General features: G+C 35.7%; 1 protein-coding gene across 2 annotated transcripts in view; it reads right to left on the bottom strand.

Moving 5' to 3' along the window:
• The window catches only part of LOC150099882 (uncharacterized), a 61092-nt gene extending 39763 nt beyond the window's left edge, over nt 1-21329 (bottom strand). Inside the window, exon 1 of one of the 2 annotated variants that reach the window (XM_090402992.1) lies at nt 21216-21329. The gene's annotated coding sequence lies outside the window, so the exon portion shown is untranslated. Of the gene's footprint in view, nt 1-19898; nt 20024-21215 lie in introns of those variants that run through there. The other variant, XM_090402990.1, reaches the window with a different exon arrangement.
• Nucleotides 21330-21607: the final 278 nt, after the last annotated feature.

The raw sequence follows: 21607 nt of genomic DNA, 5'->3' as shown, positions 1-21607 counted from the left end.
TGGTTTCAACCTTTATTGAGATCTCGCCGAACTTTATATAGTTTCTATATTCGGCATGAAACTCTGCGAGTTTCTTATTCAGCTATGAAACAATATGGGATGTAATATCCCTTAACTTAAATACGATACATACTTGTTTTTTAATACCAATAAAATCTCCCCATCAAGAATTTTTTGCGTGTATCACAGTCACCATGTAAAAATACCAAAGTGAATACGTTTAAATTTCTAATCTTTTTAAATTCTAGAAAAAGAGCTATTGTCGAATAATATAAACAATAACAGTGATGTGTAAATTGCATAAGAGAAGGAAGACACTGCAGATTATTGTGTGGGAAACAAGCATGGCTTTTTTTTTTTTTTTACCTACCAGGCGGAATGTTGTTTAGTTTTCTGTCCCATAGTTGGCATCTTTTGCTTATCGGGGATATGAGTGTAAGTGTAAGGAATTATTCTTTAAATATTCATAGGGAAAACTGCATGTCTGTTGACAAAATGCACTTCACAAAAGTGTAACAAAATCTTTGTTATAGAGGTCGTTTTGAGTTGATAGCTCCATTTGTCTCTATGGACAGAAAATGGCACAGGAATTTAAATGTTTTGTGGTTCATACCTTACTGCTGCAATCAGATTCCAGATTAATATCTGTGGCCGTGTGAGAATTAAAAGTAATACCTTTAAATTTGGTCACAATCTTATCCCCCCGCATTCTGTAGGAATAAGATTTGGGGCCTCTCATAACAAATTCAACAATAACATCACTGTTGAGTTCGTTGCATAGCTCCCCAAGGTGGACAGTAAATAATCGCTCGGTTTTTCAGTGAAAATGACAGTCTGTATCAGTGTACAAAAGCCGTCTTCGCAAAGGTTCCATGATCTCATAACTTTATCCTACCATAGGCAGCTACAAATGAAGAGACGACAACATCCCCTTTCCTATTTTCAGGCTCGGTGCCTTCCACAGGAGTAGGCAACCATCATCTGCTCTTCCAAAACTAACCTGGCAACTTGGATAACTTTAGTTATCTAGGAACAGTTCTATGTCATCTTCATAAGAGGAAACCACTTGGGTTTGATTTCTTAACATTCTCATGCCATGCCTTCCCCATAGGGAATTAAAACAAGGCTTAGGAATCCAAGACTTTTTACTAATGCGTTCACTATCTAACATAATACCTTCCTTTAGCAAAAACTCATCCAGATAAGCTTGTTGGTTTTTACTTTCAAGCCATCCAGATGATTGCTTTCAGCTTCAGAAATGTATCAATATAGTGAACAAAGAAGTTTTTTTCTTCTTTTTTGAGGCCATCTCCTATCGGAGGTCGGCGACCAACTTGGCAAATTTTGAGCGATTCTCAGCTATTTTGAGCAGACTCTCAGAGTTCATACCAGTCCACTGTCTGATATCTGCCAGCCAAGATTTTCTTCGTCTTCCTTGTCCTCTTCTTCCATTTATCTTCCCTTTTATAATCAATTGACGTATCTTATATTTTTCATTACGAAGTAGGTGACCAAGATATGCAGTTTTCCTTCTTTTTATGGTATCTAAAGGTTCACGTGATTTCCCCATTTGTTCCAGTACTTTCTGATTGGACGTTTTTGCTGTCCATGGGATTTTTAACATTCATCTGTATAACCACATCTCAAAGGCTTCAAGTCTTTTTATTGATGTTGTCTTCAAGGAAAAGTTTCTGCACCGTACAGCAGTACAGACCATACATAGCATTTAACCATGCGTACTCTAAGCTCTAAGTTTAAACTGCGGTTACAGTGTTGATTTCATCAAGAGAAAATTTTTTCTTGCCATTTCAATTCTAGCTTTTATTTCCATTTCTGGATTGCAATCTTCATTTAACCAGCATCCGAGATATTTAAACTTTGCCACTCTTTCTATTTGTTTCCTATTTAAAGAAAGTGCTAAATTAAGAATTGGTTTCTTACTTATGACCATGAATTTAGTTTTGGTGATATTTATTTTTAATCCCATTTTTTCACTCTGCATTTATTTTCTTCACCTTCAAATTTTTTAGAAAAATGCCACCTCGTAAAATTCTAAAACTTTATAACCATGAGCATGGGTGAGATCTAATTCTGGAGTGCACCAAATGAATGGTCCAGATGAGAGCGCTTTAGGGCCATTTCAAAAGCACAATGACCACACAAGAGGATTAATTTTTGGTTCACAGTAATGGGGTTAGGTCAGGTAAGAAGAGATCATTAGGTGCTTCCACTCTTGCATGGCAAATACCAAAGTACACCCCAGGATTATAGCCGAAATTATCGAGAATAACTTCTGGATGTCCCATAGGAAATACTTAGTATTTCATTACCCATCGATAAAGGCAATTGAGGTCCAAATAGCGAATAATTTCCTATTCTCAGTTTTGTGATACATTTTGTAGCAGTCGGTTCTGTCACCATGCAGAGCACTACAAGCCAAAATGGGATGTGGAATTCTAAGAGTAGCAAAGTTCATCATGGCTATGTTCCGTATTTAGTTGGCATTCCCAAATTGAGATCAAATTGAATGCTCTGCTACGAAAATATCTTTTTCTATCCTTTGTTTCCTCGAAAAAAGGTAATCATAAATGTGCGTCTGTATGGTTGGAAAGTATTGGTCTGTAAGTTTTGACAACCATGGTGGAAACAATCGTAAAACTTGTTTCCACTTTTCCCATGGACAAAATAAGGTCTGATGCAGACTTCATCCCCACAGAACGTGCATGTTGCACGGTAATGTTGATCTGTTGTTCTCACCATTTGAGCTAACCAAAGCTTTTCGACTTTGCACGTTTGCCCCACTGTAACCCTGAGCAAGAAGTATGGTCAGTGCAACAAGTCTCGAATTATGTACGAGACTTGTTACAAAGTCTCTTTCTTTGTTGATAAATTCCGGCTAGAAATGATTTCTCAGGGATGGCTCAACAATAATCTAGCAAATCAGATGTATGGAACTTATGAGGAAAGAAACCCTTACGAAGTTCTGGCAAATCGAACATGGCAGGCAGTTTCCTTAGAGGTACACTGAAGTATGAAAACTGTCAAGAAATATGATGTTTAACAGTTCGTAATAGATAGCAAGTATCTTCGATCCATCAAACACTAGATGCGGCTGGAATTTTTTTGCAAAAACATATTCCAAAATAAAATTCCCGTCCAAACCATGAAAAGTGTGTTCAATCACATGAACATTTTTGTATTTTGGTTTGATAGCCCAAAGGATACTACCATCTTGGTAGTATCCTTTGAGCCATTTCATATTCTTGAAATGGCCCAAATTCTTGACAGAAAATAACTTATCTAGAAACTGACCCACACAGTTTTCATCCCAGAACTCACGTTTGTGATTACCAAAATCAGCTCTACACAATACCTGAACATGATTTTCAGCAATAGTTTGTGTCAAAATAGATCATAGAAACTTGCTTATTTGTGACCTCTGGTTTAAGCATATAACATTGCTGTTCAGGGTGTTCTTGAAGTATCTACAGTAATTTTCAGGTGGACAGACGTGGCTTTTATCTGTAGAGAAAGTAGCCAAATATTGCATGTAATGACAGAATTTTGAACAAATATTTTGCATGTGCAAATTCAAACATTTGTTGACAAAAATCTATTGCATGATTCGCACAAAAGGTCCTGCACACTGTGGTTAGTGCGACAGCAGATGCATTTGCAAATTGATAGAGTTGCTGAATGTTTTCATTTTCATTCAGAGGCAGCTCTGAAATAGAGCTGCCTCTGGAACACCACATGAACTGAGCCAAATCCCTGCAATTTTGTAGAGCTAAAGTCCTTTGTTTGCATCTTTTTATGATCTAACCGCACTTGTCTGTATGTTTGGGCATCATCACTGTGTGAAGAAACACCCAGAACAAGTGCTCAGGCAATGCAAAGATTGTATTCGTTGTTAATTTCCACAACAGCTGTTTTGATTTTCAGAAATTCATCTAGGCTTAGCAGCATTCTTCGTTTCATGTTGGTTCTGCCACTGCCTTTGTTACTAATATTAATAACATCTATTGTGAGATCATTTGCCAAGAGGAAATCACGTTTCATTTGTGCGACAGCATAGAAGGCATCAATTATTCTATGGATAGTTAATTCAGAGAGCAACATAAATGGTAAATTTATGTTATTCTCTAAACTGGAAGCACTGACATCCAACCGAAAGTGAGAAAAATTTCCTAAGGTTGATAAAAGATGAACACATTAAGCAAGTCTCGAAACATATCGAAAACGATAACGGTGGGATGAGTTGAAGGTCACGAAATCTAATTTGGTATTCCATTTGACGAGTTTGATATTTGACAGAGAATTGGGACTGACCCATCTAAACTGTATAAAAATAGCTGAAGAGTGAGGCATCAGTACTAGAAGAAGAGACGTTAGTTTCACATTCAGAATGTGGATGTAAACTCCCTCCTACCATGACTTGTGAGGTGGTCATGCCAATGTTTCTCTCAAATCTCCTTCTACGATTAGGGGAGCTTGATTATAGTCAATCCCGTCAGTATCAACATACCGAATTACGAATGATTGCTAATTAAAAATAATAATATTCAGAGATCTCTTTTAGAAAATATGTTGCTCATCACAAAGTTTTTTTTTTTTTTTTGCAATATTCTACACTAAGCGATCCGTTCTCTAACACAATTTTACTATTCACCTGACCCCAACACTTTCTCCCCAATCACCCTAACAAGCAAAAATATGACATGTACATTTCAGTTAACACAAAATAGTTGGAAATATTTTCATGAACGCTTTTTTCCTCTGTTGCAAAAACCACTTTATAACCATATATTAGTAACTTAGACATTAAACTTCGCTAATGTAGTCCATGCTCTAATGTATGTACCCTATGATTAATCTTGAGAAAAACTATTCAGTATTAGAATTAGAATTGAGCTTACCAAAACATACGGGCAGGGATCATTTGGAATTACAAATATCATATAAAGTTTTATAATTACGGCTATTATAGCCTGTTTTTGTTTAGGAGTGTCCCTTATTTTAATTATATTGGCTATAATTACTCAAAAAGGTATATATATTTTAGGGCATCATGGGTGAGTATAGAAGGCAATTATAGCAAAATAAAAGTGGGAAAATTTTGTACATACCTTGTTTGATACTAATGTCTTCTAGTTCCATGATCCTGCTGAAGGTTGTTTATGACGAGGGGGGAAAGAAGGGAGCGTGGGAGGGTTTTTATGACTCAGGAAAAATAAATTTGGAAACCAAGGTTTTGTATTGATAATATATATATATATATATATATTAGGATAACCAAGTTATTTTATAAACTTGGTTATTTTAACTCCTAATCCCACGTATGCAAACAATCAAGTTTGCGCCTGAAACAAAGTTCAAGTCTAAGGTTGATACAAAACCAGGGTAACTCATTGTAAAGGTGGGTAAAGTTCTGATCACTATTTTTAGTATTTTCCCATAATGTAAAGCACATCTCACTAGAAGATGTATACTGCAATGCATCATGGGTAGGGTCACTACCCAGACCGGTTTCAACCTTTTTTGAGGTCTCTTCAGTGAGTAGCTAAACCCCAAATACCAAGGTTATAGTAATACGGAGCCTTATGAACTTTACCTATAGAAGTTGCAACAAGGTGTTTTTATTTTTGATAAAAATCTCTGGAGGAGATATAGACGTAATAAATTTTTTAAATAACTTGGTTATCCTAATATACAATATCCCCAAGTTAAAAAAATAATTACATATATAAATATATATATTATTGTGTTTAAGGGCGCTTTTTTTTTGGGGGGGGAAGGGTTTACTTATGGGGAAAACGTTAACGGGGTGCGGACCGTTTCGGTCGACTGACCATCATCGGAACATTTTTGGAATGAGTGTAGGGCTATGTCATGACTGCAAGTTGAATCTCTATTAAAATAAGTTACACTTCCAAACAAAAACAGGCTATAATAGCCTGTAATTATAATAATAGTGTTTAAGAGGAGTAGCATGGGAATTTTCCCAGAAACTATACCTAAATCATATAAAGTAACTGCACTCAACAAATATCTTGTTTTGGCTGTATATGATAAAAAAAACTCAACTGATGTTAATATTTTCAAATTATTATTATTCAGGCCTCCATGGAGTCAAAAGACACATCATGGGAGGTCCTTTCTAGGAAACACAAGTCTATCAAGGCTCATCGAGGGAGGTCCCTCCTAGGAAACACAAAGTCTGTCATACCACTCCATCAGGCAATGCATTTCCATGGTTCAACCACCCTCCATGCAAAGAAACTGCTCCTCACCCTCTTTCTCACAGTTTCCTTTCGTAACTTACAGGGATGGTCCCTTGTCATGACTCCTTCCTGCTGTTCAACTGAGTGAAGGAACTCTCCAGTGTCAACCTGGAACCACCTGTCAACAATTTAAAAGTCTCTATCATATTGCCTCTAGTTCTATCCACCAAACTCTGCAGTCCAAACTCTCTCAGCCGATCCTCATAACTAACACCGTACAGTCCTGACACCATATTTGTTATCTGCCTTTGTAACCTTTCCAGTTAATTTATTCCCTTCAAATCCTGGGAACCAGATCTGAGAACAATAGTCTAAGTGTGGTCTGATCAGTCTTATACAATGGAATGATAACCATTTTATCTCTGCAGGTCAGTGTCCTTCTCATTATTGCAGCAATCCTGTGTTACCTTCACTACCTTTGCAATGTCCCCTAAATTTCAGTTCTCTATCATTCATCAACCCCAGCTCTCTAGTCTCCCCTACTTCCTCCAGTTTAACTCCCATAGAGTAGGTAGCATCCCATCGATGTGTCCCAAACTTCAAGACCTTACATTTTGCTGCATTAAACTGACACACCCATTCATTTGCCCATCTGTCTAGCTTATTCAAATCCTCTTGCAGGGCTATATCTGCGCTATTACTAATAATCCTTCCCAGCTTAGCATCATCTGCAAACAACTGAATATCCCCCTTGCAATCCACCGACAATGTCATTGATATAAAGGTTAAACAATATAGGTCTCAGTACTGAGCCCTGTGGGGACCCCACTTGTAATGCTGCTTCCTTGAAACTGTCCCACCATACACCACTCTGATACCTATCGGACAGCCAATCCTGAATCCAGACCCATGTGCTGCAACATAAATATTAGCATGTGGCACCCTGTCAAATGCCTTCACTACGTCTAAGAAAATGGCAGTATATGCCTTTCCCTCATCCAATGCTCTTGTAACTTTATCATAAAACGCTAGCATATTACTAAAACAAGAGTGCCCCTTCACAAATCCATGTCGACTCTCACAGATAACATTACCCTCATCTGCCCAATGCTGTATACGGTCCACTACTTTCTCCAAGATCTTACTAACTACTGAGGACACACACAATCTGGCCTATAATGAGATACTTCTAGTCTGCTACCGCCCTTATGCAATGGCACTATCTTACCTCCTTCCATTCCATGGGCACCTTTCCCGCAGCCAGACTTTCATTGAAAAGACATGTCAAATGCACTGTCAGTTCCTTAGCACATCTCTCAAAACTCGTGGTGAAATACCATCCAGTCCCACCACTTTACTAACATCCAGAGTACTCGGTACGTGGAACACATTCTTCTCCTGCACCTCTAAACTTTGAACCTACCCTATCCCTCTAGTATTAAAATTGATTCCTCCAGGATGAAATACTCCAATAAAGTGTCCATTGAACAATTTCACTATGTCCTGTGCATCAGTCACTCTATTCCCATTTTTATCTCACAATGTCATTCTTCCAGTCATTTCTCCTCATATTGGCCACATAGCTAAAAATTTCCTAGGATTTTCCTTGGATCTAAGAGCCAATCTTTTCTCATATTCCAGTTTTGCCTTCCTTACCATACTAGTCACTCTCCTGGCCTGTCTCTTATATTCTTCATGCATCTTCTCTTCACCTGTCTCCTTATATCTCTTGCATAGCCTCTTTTTTGCATGCAGTTCCTGTTTAATATTGTTGGTCATCCACTTTACTCTAAATTGTGTCCTCTTCTTCACTCATGGAATAAAGCTTACCATTGCTGCTAACAAATATTCCTTCACAATTTCCCAAGCACTAATGATATCCCGGCCTTCCAATTCCTCCCTCCATGAAACCTCCAAAAGTTGACGTCTAAGACTATTATAATTACCTGCTTTATAATTCTACATACATTCCCGTCTCTTTGATACTCCTGCATGTCTGTTCATTTTCCAAATCAAAACCATATGGTCACTCTCTCACATGACCATTGCTATTCTTAAGCTACACAAAAGAAACTTACTTTCTCTCCAGAATGACTCATCTTGGAATACTAATGAAGTACTGAATGCAAATAGATATTCCAAAATAGCTGTAAATAGGAACAATAAGAAATCTCTATAATAACTCTATTTATAAACAATCATAACCAATGGAAAACCAATAACTAGAACACGTGACATCCAATAAACATAGTTCTCACCATACACATGAGATCAAGTTCCAAAGGTTGGTTCACATATTCTACTGTAACCATTCGTCCATATAGTCAAAAACCAGAACTGGTAATAATCTCAGTTAAAATGTTGTCATTGGAACCATAGAAGGACTGCTCATAAACATCAAAAGGAAGGATATGAGTCATGATTAAAGATAACACTAGTGTAAATTTCTAAATGTTTGGAACTTTTTAACAGAAAGTTAACATAAAGTATATTACCAGACTTATTTGTGCTGGCAAAAGAAGCAAAGTAAGAAAGATGAAGAAAAAAAAAGAAAACGATATATCTACAGTGGATCAGTGGTGTTATTGAGGCTGAATTCCTTTTAGATGAACGCTCAACTTTATTTCCTAAAGAAATTTATATTTCTGATGGAATTATTGTAAAATATGCATTGACAACTCCACCATGCAGTTGGAAATAATTACCTGAAAAAGTTAAAAAGCAGAATACTTGGTTAATTAAATATAATCAACAGTTGAAATGGGATAATGGTTCTCTATCTCTGAACAAACTAAGAGATTGGATAATAGAATCAACATGTAAATACCAAATATTGCTCACCAAGGGAAGAGAAAAATCAAAAACATTAACGAAGTTAACAGCAGACCTATTCTTGATTTACTAGTTGCCCAAAATGTGAAAAAACATTTACTTATACATGTTATTGGAAACATAACCAAAGATTTTGTGCTTATATGAATGCTCAAAAATATATGCATTGGTTTAAAAAAAATAAAAACGTAAGCCTTAATTTATCACAGTAACAATTTTCCATGATTACAAATGAATAAACTTTTGCAGATGAGCGTCACAATGTAGAAAATCATGAATGTCACTTCCGCAAAGGTGGGAAAACATACCCTTTGAACAACACAAATGTTACAATAAGAAGGAACAAAAAATAGAGTGGACTTTTCACTTTATTTCTGTGAGTTAGATTAAGAAAATACAATAGTGTAAATAATATTTCAGTCAAATAAAATGTGTAAACTTAAATGAACAACTGGGTGTCATTGATGTGTTATGCAAATTAAAAATTTTTTTTTTTTTTGAAGTCACAGTGAATTCACATACAATTTATTTATTTATCTTTATTTATTTATTTATTCTTGCTCATTTATTCTTAGACTTTGTAATAAAGAACATTTAATTAGCAAGTAACGAACTTTAAGATCTTAAAATTTTAGACAAATCAACATACTTGGATGAGTTATGTATATGAAAAAAAAAAGTGTGCGTGCTTGAGGGGACACCTGTGATAGCCAGTAATTATTTCAGAAAATGTGAACATGAAAGCAAAAAAATGTGTTTTTCAGGGGGACACCAATGATCGCCCCTGTAATTAATTATTTAGAAAATGTCTAATGGCTGATGCTATCTCTTGGCTCTAAACTAAATTCCCATAGTCAATAACAGGAACGAAATATTATTATTATTATTATTATTAAACAAGACCTCATGGAGTCAAAGACTCATCTAGGAGGTCCTTTTATCTCACACACATCTCATCATACCGGGTCTTAAACACATTCAAACTCCCTGTAGACACCACACTCTCAGGCAAGGCATTCCAATCATTCACAACTCTGCATGAAAAAAACCTGCCTCTCACTCCCCTACTCACACCCTCCTTATACAGTTTCCAGGGATGACCTCTGGTTCTCCCCTGATCTCCCACTATTCTCTGTAGAACTTCTCCACCATTGATCCTATAACAACCCCTTACCAACTTGTAGGTCTCTATCATATCTCCCCTCTTCCTTCTCTCCACTAGACTCTGCAAATTACATCTTTTCAATCTTTACTCATACTCAACATTCCAGAGGTCAGAAACTACCTTAGTCAATCGCCTTTGGACCCTTTCCAACAACATCTCTTCATCCTTCTGAAAACCAGGTGACCAAATCTGGGCACAATAGTCCATGTGTGGCCTAATCAAAGCCTTATACAATGGAACAAGAATCTCCCTACTTCTACACGTCAGTTTCCTCCTCATCATTCCCAGAAGTCATTGTGTTGTCTTCACAATTTTGGCGATGTGTCCCCTAAATTTTAGATCCTTATCCACTATCACTCCCAGATCTCTTATTTCCTCTACTTCCAACAATATATTCTCACCAAGCATAAATTCTGCATCCCATCTTTGTTTTCCAAATTTTAAAACCTTACATTTTGCAACATTGAACTCATGTCCCCATTTGCTTGCCCAATCACTCAATTTATTCAAGTCTTCTTGCAAGGCCACAACATCTTCACTACTCTTTATGGTTCGTCCCAACTTTGCATCATCTGCAAAGAACTGAATATCTCCATCCAAATCTTCGCCAATATCATTAATATACAAGTTAAATAGTAATGGCCCTAAAACAGATCCCTGAGGCACTCCACTAGTGACTTTCCTTTTCCTGGATATTGCACCCCCATACACAACTTGTTGATACCTATCAGATAGCCAGTCTCCAATCCAATGCACTAATCTAATATCCAACCCCATCTGCTCTAGTTTGACTGTCAACTTATCATGAAGTACTGTATCAAAAGCTTTTGCGAAATCCAAGTATATTACTGTGGATCCTTCTCCTCTGTCCAAGGAAGCAGTCACTTTATTGTAATAAGTAAGTAGATTACTAAAACACCACCTCCCTTTAGCAAATCCATGCTGTCCAAAGATTATACCATTGTTGTCAACCCAACTCTGGATCCTAGTTCTAACAAGCTTCTCCAACAACTTAACCACAACACCTGACACACAGATAGGCCTATAGTTTGATGCTTGAGTTCGATCACCTCCTTTATGAAGTGGCACAATCTTGCCCTCCTTCCACTCTTAGGGACTTGACCAAGTGCAAGACTCGTATTAAAAAAATATGTCAAGGCAGGTGTCAACTCTCTGGCACATTCCTTCAGAATACGCGGTGATATATTATCAAGTCCCACAGCCTTATTTACATCTAGTTTACTCAACTCCCCAAACACCTTTTGCTCACTTACAGTCAGTCTCTCCTCCCCATCATCAACTGCTCTTAATCTCTCCATGAAGTCACAATCACAAGATTGAAAGATCTTTATGAACTGCTCATTAAGTATCCCAACCACACATTCTGCAACAGCTGTCTTTATACCATTTCCTCCAATCAATGTCATCCTTCCATAATCATTCTTTCTTTTGCTGGCTACATATCGAAAGAACTCCCTAGGATTCTTTTTGGCTTCATTAGCTAACTGCTGTTCATACCTCTCTTCAGCTACTCTCACCAACCAAGTCACCCTCCTTGCCTGGTCTTTGTAGACCTCATGAAATTAGTTACTTCCACTTCTCTTATGCTGCCTCCACAATGCCCTTTTTCTCTGTATTGCATGCTTAATCTCTTTATTCATCCATCTCACACCTACCTTATTTAACCTTCTCACTCGTGGTATACATTTAGACATTGCATCCATTAAATATTTTTTGAAAATCCCCCAAGCTGCATTGATCTCTTTTCCAGCTAACTCCTCATTCCATGCTACACCTGCAAGCTGTCTCCTGAGCTCTTCATAATCACCCCCCTTGTAGTTCCACATATACCCTTTTTTCACAGGGGTCCTTGCACTGCTGGCAACCACCCAAGTAATCACCTCACTTATATACCACACTTATATTGGAAAATTCGTACTGCCACCTATAGACAAATATTTTTCAACACTTCCACAATCGAAACAAAAGACCCCAACAGTTGAACAAATATTCCCCAGAATTCCAAACTCTAACCATCACTCGAATCAAAATGACATCAATAACAGATGTGTCACCCTGGGAATTCCAAACATTCCATACTCTATCTTATCCTATCTCTAACCATCACCCACAATTCTATACATGAACAAAAACACACTACGTGATATCAATGACAGATGTGGCCCCAGATAAATTCCAAACATTCCATACTCATGACATCACTCACCAAATCACACACAATGATGTCACTGATCTTAACTAACAAGCACATATCTTATCTCTAACAATCGCTCAAATTCTGTACGTAAACCAAAATACATGTCATGCCAATGACACGTTCCCCCAGGGAAATTCCAAACATTCCACACTCATGACGTCGATGATCTTATCAGCGCCAATTATATCATGATTCCTTATCTTATCTTGATCTGGCCGCTAGTGCCATTTATACTATTTCAGTAGGATAAGAGATAGCTTGCTTGCTGTAAACTCTGATTGAAAAGTTTCATCAGAACCCTCTTGCTTTGTTTCATTTACTTCTTTCTCTTTCTATGTTTTCCACATTATTTTGATGTTCTTCATTTTCAATTTTGTCTCCTCCTGATACTAATACCAATGTGTCTCTTTCATCTCGAGAAGTTTGAGGTACAGCTTCAGTTCTATGAAATTCACTTCATTTTCAGGATGTAAGAAAAACAAAATTTCCCCCTTTTGACAATTTAGCCGTGTTTCCTTTTCTGAGTCATTTTCTTTTACTAGTTCCAGATTCAAACTTTCCTGGAGTCATTATGTATATAATATTATACAAAGTGAAATAAACATTAATTTCAAAATCTACCTATATATATAAAATGATAAGCCTTTTTATGTAACATTTTTTGTCAAGTTATTTGAAACTCAGGGGCTACTCTGAGTGTCGAGTCATCAGAATTCAAGGAAAACTAGCCTACCAGTCCAAACTGGTGTGTGTGTGTGTGTTGGGGGTGTGTGGGAGGGGCGCCGTATACGATGCTCTCCCCTAGTTCATTGAAAAATATATTTTTACCGACTGCAACAGGTGCTTTAACCACACAATTAGATATATACACTTGTATACTGCTATTCAAATACTAGCCAAATAACGGTAACTAAACTATTACATGTTACAAATGTACACGAAGGACACCTAATCTCTCTACCATCCAAGGGGAATGAAACACAGACCCACCCCAGATTTTTTTTTTCATGGATCTATGATATTTGATCCTTTTTAGCTGCACAATTTATTTAGAGTCTCTTACCAAAAATAAAAACGAATTTCACATGTGCAAAAATAATCAACCCTGAAATGACCAGAGAGCAGCCTTTGTAATGAATGTACTTGGAGAATAAAAGACAGCCAATTTACTCTTACCAAATCAGTGCAACGGAACGAGACCACTTTATGTTCTTTCACTTTACTGACAATATAGAATTTTTTTTGCAAATTTTTAAATGTTTGTTGAAATGCAAGGTTTTAAAATGTGGTCCCAGTTTGCACCTTATGTTAAATGCAGCCCTGTACTGCAGCCGAGGGAGTGGGTTTTGGGATGAGTTGAGTAAGCATTTTTTTAATTTTGCAGGAGGTTTAAAGGTGGCTTTGAGGTTGTATTTCTGTAGTATTCTGTTTATTTTATCTTGATGTCCCTTTAATCTAAGGAATGGTTATAGTTTCATTGTAGTCTGGTTTATCTTTGTTTTTTTATTGAGGTCTTGTAGAGAATTTTGTTAATAGTGTTTTGGCTGTAACCATTTTTTTGAAAAGTATTGCTGATAACTTTAAATTCGTATTTCACCATTTGTTCATTGGAGCTGATATGAAAACAACAACACTTCATAAACATAATCAAAGACATTACATTAGAAAAAGATGATTTATTAGTCATTTTGACATCACTGCCTTCTTTATGAATGTCCCAATCAATGACAATCCTTTTACAGAACAAATTTCATCCAGATATCACAGCGCTCTATGTGCATGTATTACGTTCTAGTTATTTTGTATGGCAAACACTTTCTATCTACTAAAAAGGAGGCACAGCCATGTGCTTGCCATTATCCCCCCCTCCCATTGCTAACTTTTATATAGAACATTTTGAGCAACATGCTATAGATTTCTCTCCTTTAAAACCCAAAGTCTGGCTTAGATATGTTGACGATGTTTTCATGATATGGTCCCATGGCCACCAGACACTTTCCTTAGCCGCCTAAACAAACAACACAATTGAGATTGATAAACAGAACACACTTCCGTTTCTAGATCCACTTTTCACAAGTCTTCCTCCTGGCAGTCTTTCCTTCACTGTTTCCCAGAAACTGATGCATACTGGCCAATAAATACAGAAATTCCTACCACCACACAACACAAAAATGGGGTGTCATTAATACTCTAAGAAACATGGCATTGAAGATCTGCTTCAGTGAACAAGACGAATTTAAAGTTATCAGCAATACTTTTCAAAAAAATGGTTACAACCAAAACACTATTAACAAAATCTCAACAAATCTCAAAAAAAAAAAACAAAGATAAACCAGCCTACAATAAAACTATAACCATTCCTTACATTAAAGGGACATCAGATAAAATAAAAAAATTACTCAGAAATACAACCTCAAAACCACTTTAAACCTCCTGCAAAATTAAAAAGAAAACTCAACTCATCCAAAGACCCACTCCCTCCGCTGGCCCACCCTGCAGTATACCATATTTATTGCACCTGTAATCTACCATACATATGGGAAACAGGACACACAATTCCAATCAGACAAAATGAACATAAACGACACATTAAATATAATTATGGTGAATAATTATATGAATATGGATCATGCCCTGAACACTTTACATAGAATTAACTGGAAAAGCATCAGTTATTTACATCATACCAAAACATGGTATGAATGCAAATTTAAGGAAGCCTGTGAGAATCTCATCAACCACCCAAATCTGAACAATAATGATGGTCTAAAAATCCCAAGCATATGAAAGGCACATATTCTACCCATGGAACCTTTCTCCTCAAGAGTTAACTACAAACAGGACTGCACATAATCCAGAATTCTAAATCTAATATAACAATTGTAATGTTAAAAATAGGACATCATTGTTACTGTAAGAAAACTATCTATATGAAAGAATGTTTTTCTCTTATGTTATCTTAAATAGAATTTAACTTTGATGTAGCTTCTAAATAATTTTTAATTTCTTTTTTTTTTTACTACTGGTCATGCCAGTAGAATAACCCGGGATCAGATAATTGTTTTTTGAGCTCACTGTGTGAAATGTAACTCAGTTTGTCCGTGGATATGTATGCATGCTTCAGATGACGACCTTGATATGAAGGTTGAAATGTTGGAAAATTAAAAGTTATTTATAAGATGGTTGTAAAGTCCATAATTTCTAGAATGAATGATATATATATATATATATATTAAAGATACCAAGTAATTTTTTTAAACTTGGCTTTAATCCTTTTTCCCAAGTAAGCAAACAGACAAGTCAAGTTTGAGCCTGAATGTAGTTCAGGTCTAAGGTTTGACTTACTTGTCTGTTTGCTTACTTGGGAAAAAGGATTAAAACAAAGTTTAAAAATTTACTTGGTGTCTTTAACATATAGTATGGCCAAGGTAAAAAACTTTCTACATCTTACTCTCATCCTGAGATTTTTATCTAATAAGTACAAAGCACCTTGTGGCAACTTTTGTAGGTAAAATCTCTGCATCTTGGCATCTCTGGGCCTGGCTCCCAATGATGAGACCTCAATAAAAGTCGGAACTGGTCTGGGTAGAGGCTCCTTCCTCTAATGAATAGCATTGTACATCTCTGTGGGGATGTGCTCTTTACATTAGGGGGAGATACCAAAGGAAAGTGATCAGAGCTTACTCCACCTTTACGACAAGTTGCCTCAGACCTGAACTATGTTCAGGGGCAAACTTGACTTACTTGTCTGTTTGTTTACTTAGGAAAAATGATTAAAACCAAGTTTTAATCATTCTTTTAATGGTATCTTTAACATACAGTATACTGAAGGTAAAAAAACTTTCTACACATCTACATATATAACACATAAATCTATCCTTCTTGGACACATTATTATTATTATTATTATTATTAAGGCCTCCATGGAGTCAAAAGACTCATCGTGGGAGGTACCAAAGTGATATCTTTTCAAACTATCTGTTATCTTTTTCTATTTACAAAAAGCAAACACCACACTGGAAGCCACATAAGATTCACATCATTATCTAACTAATAAATAATATCCTCAAACAATAACAAATACAACCAGGGGATCTGTTCCCAATGGCAATGCACTTGCCACAGAACTAACTCTATCACACATTTTCAGCCAATGGCTACAACCCTACAAACAGACACAAAAACAAAAAAAAAAAGCAGTGCAACCTAAAACACATTGTGTGCTGCATGTGAACAAGAGCATAAGCAAACCTGTTGACATGTTTCTTGAAAGTTAAAGCTAATGACTTCACATCACTTGCCTAGTATCCCACATCCTTACAGACAAGTATAATGCTATGCATTATGGGAAGGAGCACTACCCAGACCGGTTTCGACCTTTATTGAAGTCTCATCAGTGGGAGTCAGACCCATAGGTGATACTAAGGTTGAAGTAATGAAGAAGTCATATTTCCATATACGAATATCCAAAAGTGTCACACTTTATTAAAATACCCTTGATTAGAGATTGCTGTTGGAAGTTTTTACACTTAGAAAAACTAAATGTGACACACCTTGTGGCTATTTGTATATGAAAATACGACTTCTGCATTACTTCAATATATAATTATACATAAGTTCTTGGCATCATTAATTTATAGTATAACCAAGTGAAAAAAACTTCCAACAACTATCTCTAATCCAGAGTATTTTAATAATATGATGTAATACCTTTTGGCTACTCGTAAATGAAATATGACTTCTGCATTACGTGAGCCTTGGTATTACCTGTGTGGGTCTGGCGCCCACTGATGAGACCTCAATAAAGGTCGAAATCGGTCTGGGTAGTGCTCCTTCCCATAATGCACAGCATTATATGTAAGAAAATATGTCTGTAAGGAGATATTAGATACTAAGGCAAGTGAAGTCATTAGCTTCTTAATATGAGTTGCCCAGTCCTGAATAGTTCAGGTGCAAACTTTGCTTAACAAACTTACACTTGGATAAAGGATTAAACCAAGAATAAAATTTCTTGGCATCTTTAATTTAAAGGGATAATCAAGGTTTAGCATTCTTTTAGATTGTCATTTCTGGTGAATCTCACACGTGCTGTCCTTATGACAGAAGCCACTCTGAAAAGCATACTGTGGGCAACTGAGATGGAGTGAAATAATTGTGATTACCAGCTGAAGTTCAATTAGGCATAATCACTCATTTAGATGGTGCCACATCACTTAAAGACAGTCTAGTTAGCTAAGTGATTAGAGTATATGCTCTCCAGTCAAGTGGCTGCAGGTTCGAATCCAGGGAAAGTGATCAGAGCAGGACAGTTACTGGGAAAGAATCCTGGGAAAGTTAGTAGGACAATCACAAACATAGACATTTGTGATTGTCCTACTAACCAATTACCATATCTACTGCTGTGACCTGGTGCAGTATGATCCTTGAGGTCTTTGTACCATAAAAAAAAAAAAAACAACACTTAAACTGCTGTCAAGTCATGAATGAGAATAATAAGAAATTATAAAAACAGAGGAAACTTCTTATTTATAGAATTTCTGGCATGAATATTGGCAAATTTAATATAGATTTTTTTTTTTTAATCTCAAAGATTTTGTAATTGGCAAGTAAAACTGAATCTGAGAGTGCTGTTTTGCTGCAGTGTAGAAAGCTACATAAAATGTAGAAGCACACAATAGGTGTGCTTCTACATTTTATGTAGATTTATGTTAATAGGCGAAAGACTTATGGCCATATCACTAAGAAAACCCAGTCTGTTCATACGGCCTATTCCTCAATACCACAATAGTTGTGTAGTTGTAGGCAAGCTGGTGAATTGTTTGTAGCAGAGTAGAGTGCCCCACCTTCCACTTTATGATGAGTCACTGGATTCCCTAGAGATGTCATGTAATAACAGTAATATATACTGCTCTCCAGCAGCAATATTTACCAGATAGAGACGTGTGCAAGCAAGCAAGCAATACATTACATATCATCATTTTAATAGACCAAATGTGTTCCGTGCCTGTAACTTGGCTTATTATGGACAAAAAGATCTGTTAATTAGTATATATAGCACACATAATACCAAAAATAGATTTGGTACCATCATTATAGCAAGTGAGGGCTGGCAAACCATCACAGTGATTTGTATGGGGAAAAACTACAGTGCTACATAAGTGTCACCATTCAGAGAGACCACTTTTGGAGTGAGCAGCAGCAATAAACACTCCCCAAACCACAACAAGTATAGTGGCATTAATTTATCAAGAATTTGTGAGAGTCATTTTAAGTCCAACTCCATCTCAAGAGCTAACTTTATCCAGAATCAGAAATTCACCAAAATAAGAGTTCTTTTGTAAACTGCAAAAATGTTTCTAACTTGACTGTACCCATATGACAATTTCTTTGTCCTCTGAAAGCAGATGCAATTTAAAATCCAAAACTTAATATATCTTATTTTGTTCTTATTGGTGCTGTTTAATAAGAATGTATTTAAGATATCCATCTTACATGTAGAATATCCATGGTGCCACTCTCTCTGTATGAAACTTGTAAATGCTTCAAGCTTAGCCTGAATATAGCTTACAAGCATTCTTCTTCTCCAAGATTTCCAAAATTTATATACCAACTACTTTTTTTTTTTTTCTGTCTGCATGTTCTAATAATCTCATTAATGTAAATAATGAAAATTTTAATTTTTTTTTTACAACTTTTGTTTTATACATTTTAGATATCCAAATTTAAAGAAGGAAAAAGACAATATTAATCAAGATATTAACTACATATCTATATGTAGTTATGGATGCCATGGATGAAGTTCCTTTTTTTTTTTTTTTTTTTAAACTGTGGCAGTTTTGCCAACTATTTTATGAAAGTATTTTACATCTGCTAATTTATATAATGTTTTGGATTTTCATTTATTTGGTATATCAAAATGTTAGAGCAAAATTATTAATTAAATATACTTATTAAACACACATTTCAAACTACTCCCTTGTTACGAAAAAATCAAACTATTGTTATTTTCTAATTTTAAATTAATTTATGTAAATCACTCAACTCAGAAGAAAACTGACTGGAATTTGAAATAAAAAATATCTTCTGGTTGCTTTAGCTTACTACTTTTAAAACTGTGTTGATTTGTAAGTTCACAGTAAAATTATAATTGAACACGCGTGTGTGTGTGTGTGTGTGTATACACACACACACACACACACACACACATATATCAACAATTTCCACTTTTTAATTCTTACCTTTAACAATTAACCATAAAGAAAAAAAAAAAAAATCACTGACTCAAAACTAATTATTTGCAAAAAAAAAAATTTCACAAAATACTTAAAAGTTTGATCTGATAATTTTTGAATAAACTTCATTTTGTCTTTTTTACTCTGAAAAGAGGAGGAGAGTGTACACATATACATACACATGCATTTTACTGTTATAGAATTAAATAATTATAGGAGCCACAGGTTACCATTCAAGTTTATCTTCAAATAATCTTTCATTATTAAAATGAGAGTTTCCCCTCATTTCACTTTTACCCAAGGTCTGGAGATCTGTGTAAGTCTTTCTCTTCATACTGCAACTAACCAGTTTTCACTTATCTCAATTTTACATATCTCAAGCCACTTCTTTAATATCATATTGTAATAACATATCTGATGGGTTTCTCATGTGCCACTCAATATTTCTATGTCTGGAGACTCCACTTTTATATGCACAGAATTCTCATTTTCTTGTTTCATATCAAGATTTCTTTTAATATCCCAACTTAGTCGTGCTGATGTCCAATACCTTTTTCTTCGTCTGTGTCTTTTCTTAGCATCTGGATACATGCTATAACAGTCTGCTTTATTACTACAGCTGCTTCCTTGTTCATTTAATATCTGGGAATTAATCGATTCATCTACATTTTGTGAAAGCAGAGATGAGAAACGTTTATTTATTTTATTTTTACTGCTTTTGGGAACGTGAGACAATTGACAAGGTGTCTGCAAATCAATTTTCATAGGACTGTTGTGGCATGCTGTATCACAGCTAGTTTTTAAATAATTAATCAGTTTTGTGGGATTACTCGGTTTAGATCTCATATATTGTACTAGGGCTTTCTTTAGTTTCTTGCAACATGCACACATTTTCTTCACCCCTGGATAATTTACTATAACATTAAATCCACTAATGTTTACGATATGAGGTATTTCTCTCTTCATTCTTATAGTGAGTGTAACCGAACCATCCAAAATGTATGGATACTTCGAAAGGATTCCTCTTCGAATATCTAGCACTTCACCAAAGGACTGAAATGTTTTGCGAATTAGCCTATCGGTCACTTCATTAGGACATCGTTTTAATTTCAGTGTTTTGTACAGAGCATCTACTGGTATCAGACTTATACATTTCCCATTAAAAATTATTCCTTTAGTCATCAATCTGTTTTTGGCCGCATAAGTATTCAAGGTAACGTCATACACTCCCCTGGAAGTATTCCATTCATTAACTGCACTAATGTTTTCTACACCCACAGCAGCAACTAAAGCGTCAGCAATTTCGGTTATATTCTGAGACTGACCTAATCTCATTCTTAGACTTAGCTTTCGATGTACTTGATCATTTTTCTTTTTTGTTGTAGGTTTCTTTCGGATTAGTTTGTCCGAAGCCATTACTAAACAATTATATGGATACTTTTCAAGGACACACTGATTCTAACACTTCAATCTATACATAAAGAAAAACTTGGCATTATCATCTTTATCACACGGTTACATTAAACACACTTGTTTTGTAAACATACCTCAAATTTAATGTGAGTCATTAAATCCATGCCCCTTTACCTCCACTTTTCCAAAAATATAGGACACACACGTGTAGATTTATAGCAATTAATTAGGATGCCATAGAATTTTTTCCCGACTATTATATCAGTTGTAAGACATTCCATGCAGATCTATTTTCAATGCTAGCCCAAATTTCGCCAAACGAAAGTTTCAAGAGAATTATTATTATTATTATTATTAAATTAATGTAATATAAATTAATATAAAATAAAATAATAAGAATAAGAAGAAAGAAATGAAGGACGTACGAATTGGCCACCATCACGCGAAATCACGTCCTTTATATGTAAAATTTCCCAACTGTTATACAAGCAAAATAGTTAACACTTCAAAAACTACAATGATCATA

Source organism: Typopeltis vanoorti, chromosome 13 (genome assembly GCF_054136105.1).
Source record: "Typopeltis vanoorti isolate ZY-2024b chromosome 13, IOZ_Tvanoo_1.0, whole genome shotgun sequence".
Lineage (NCBI taxonomy): Eukaryota > Metazoa > Arthropoda > Arachnida > Uropygi > Thelyphonidae > Typopeltis > Typopeltis vanoorti.
The sequence above is the reverse complement of the archived record's forward strand: the minus strand, read 5'-3'. Positions and strand labels throughout refer to the sequence as shown.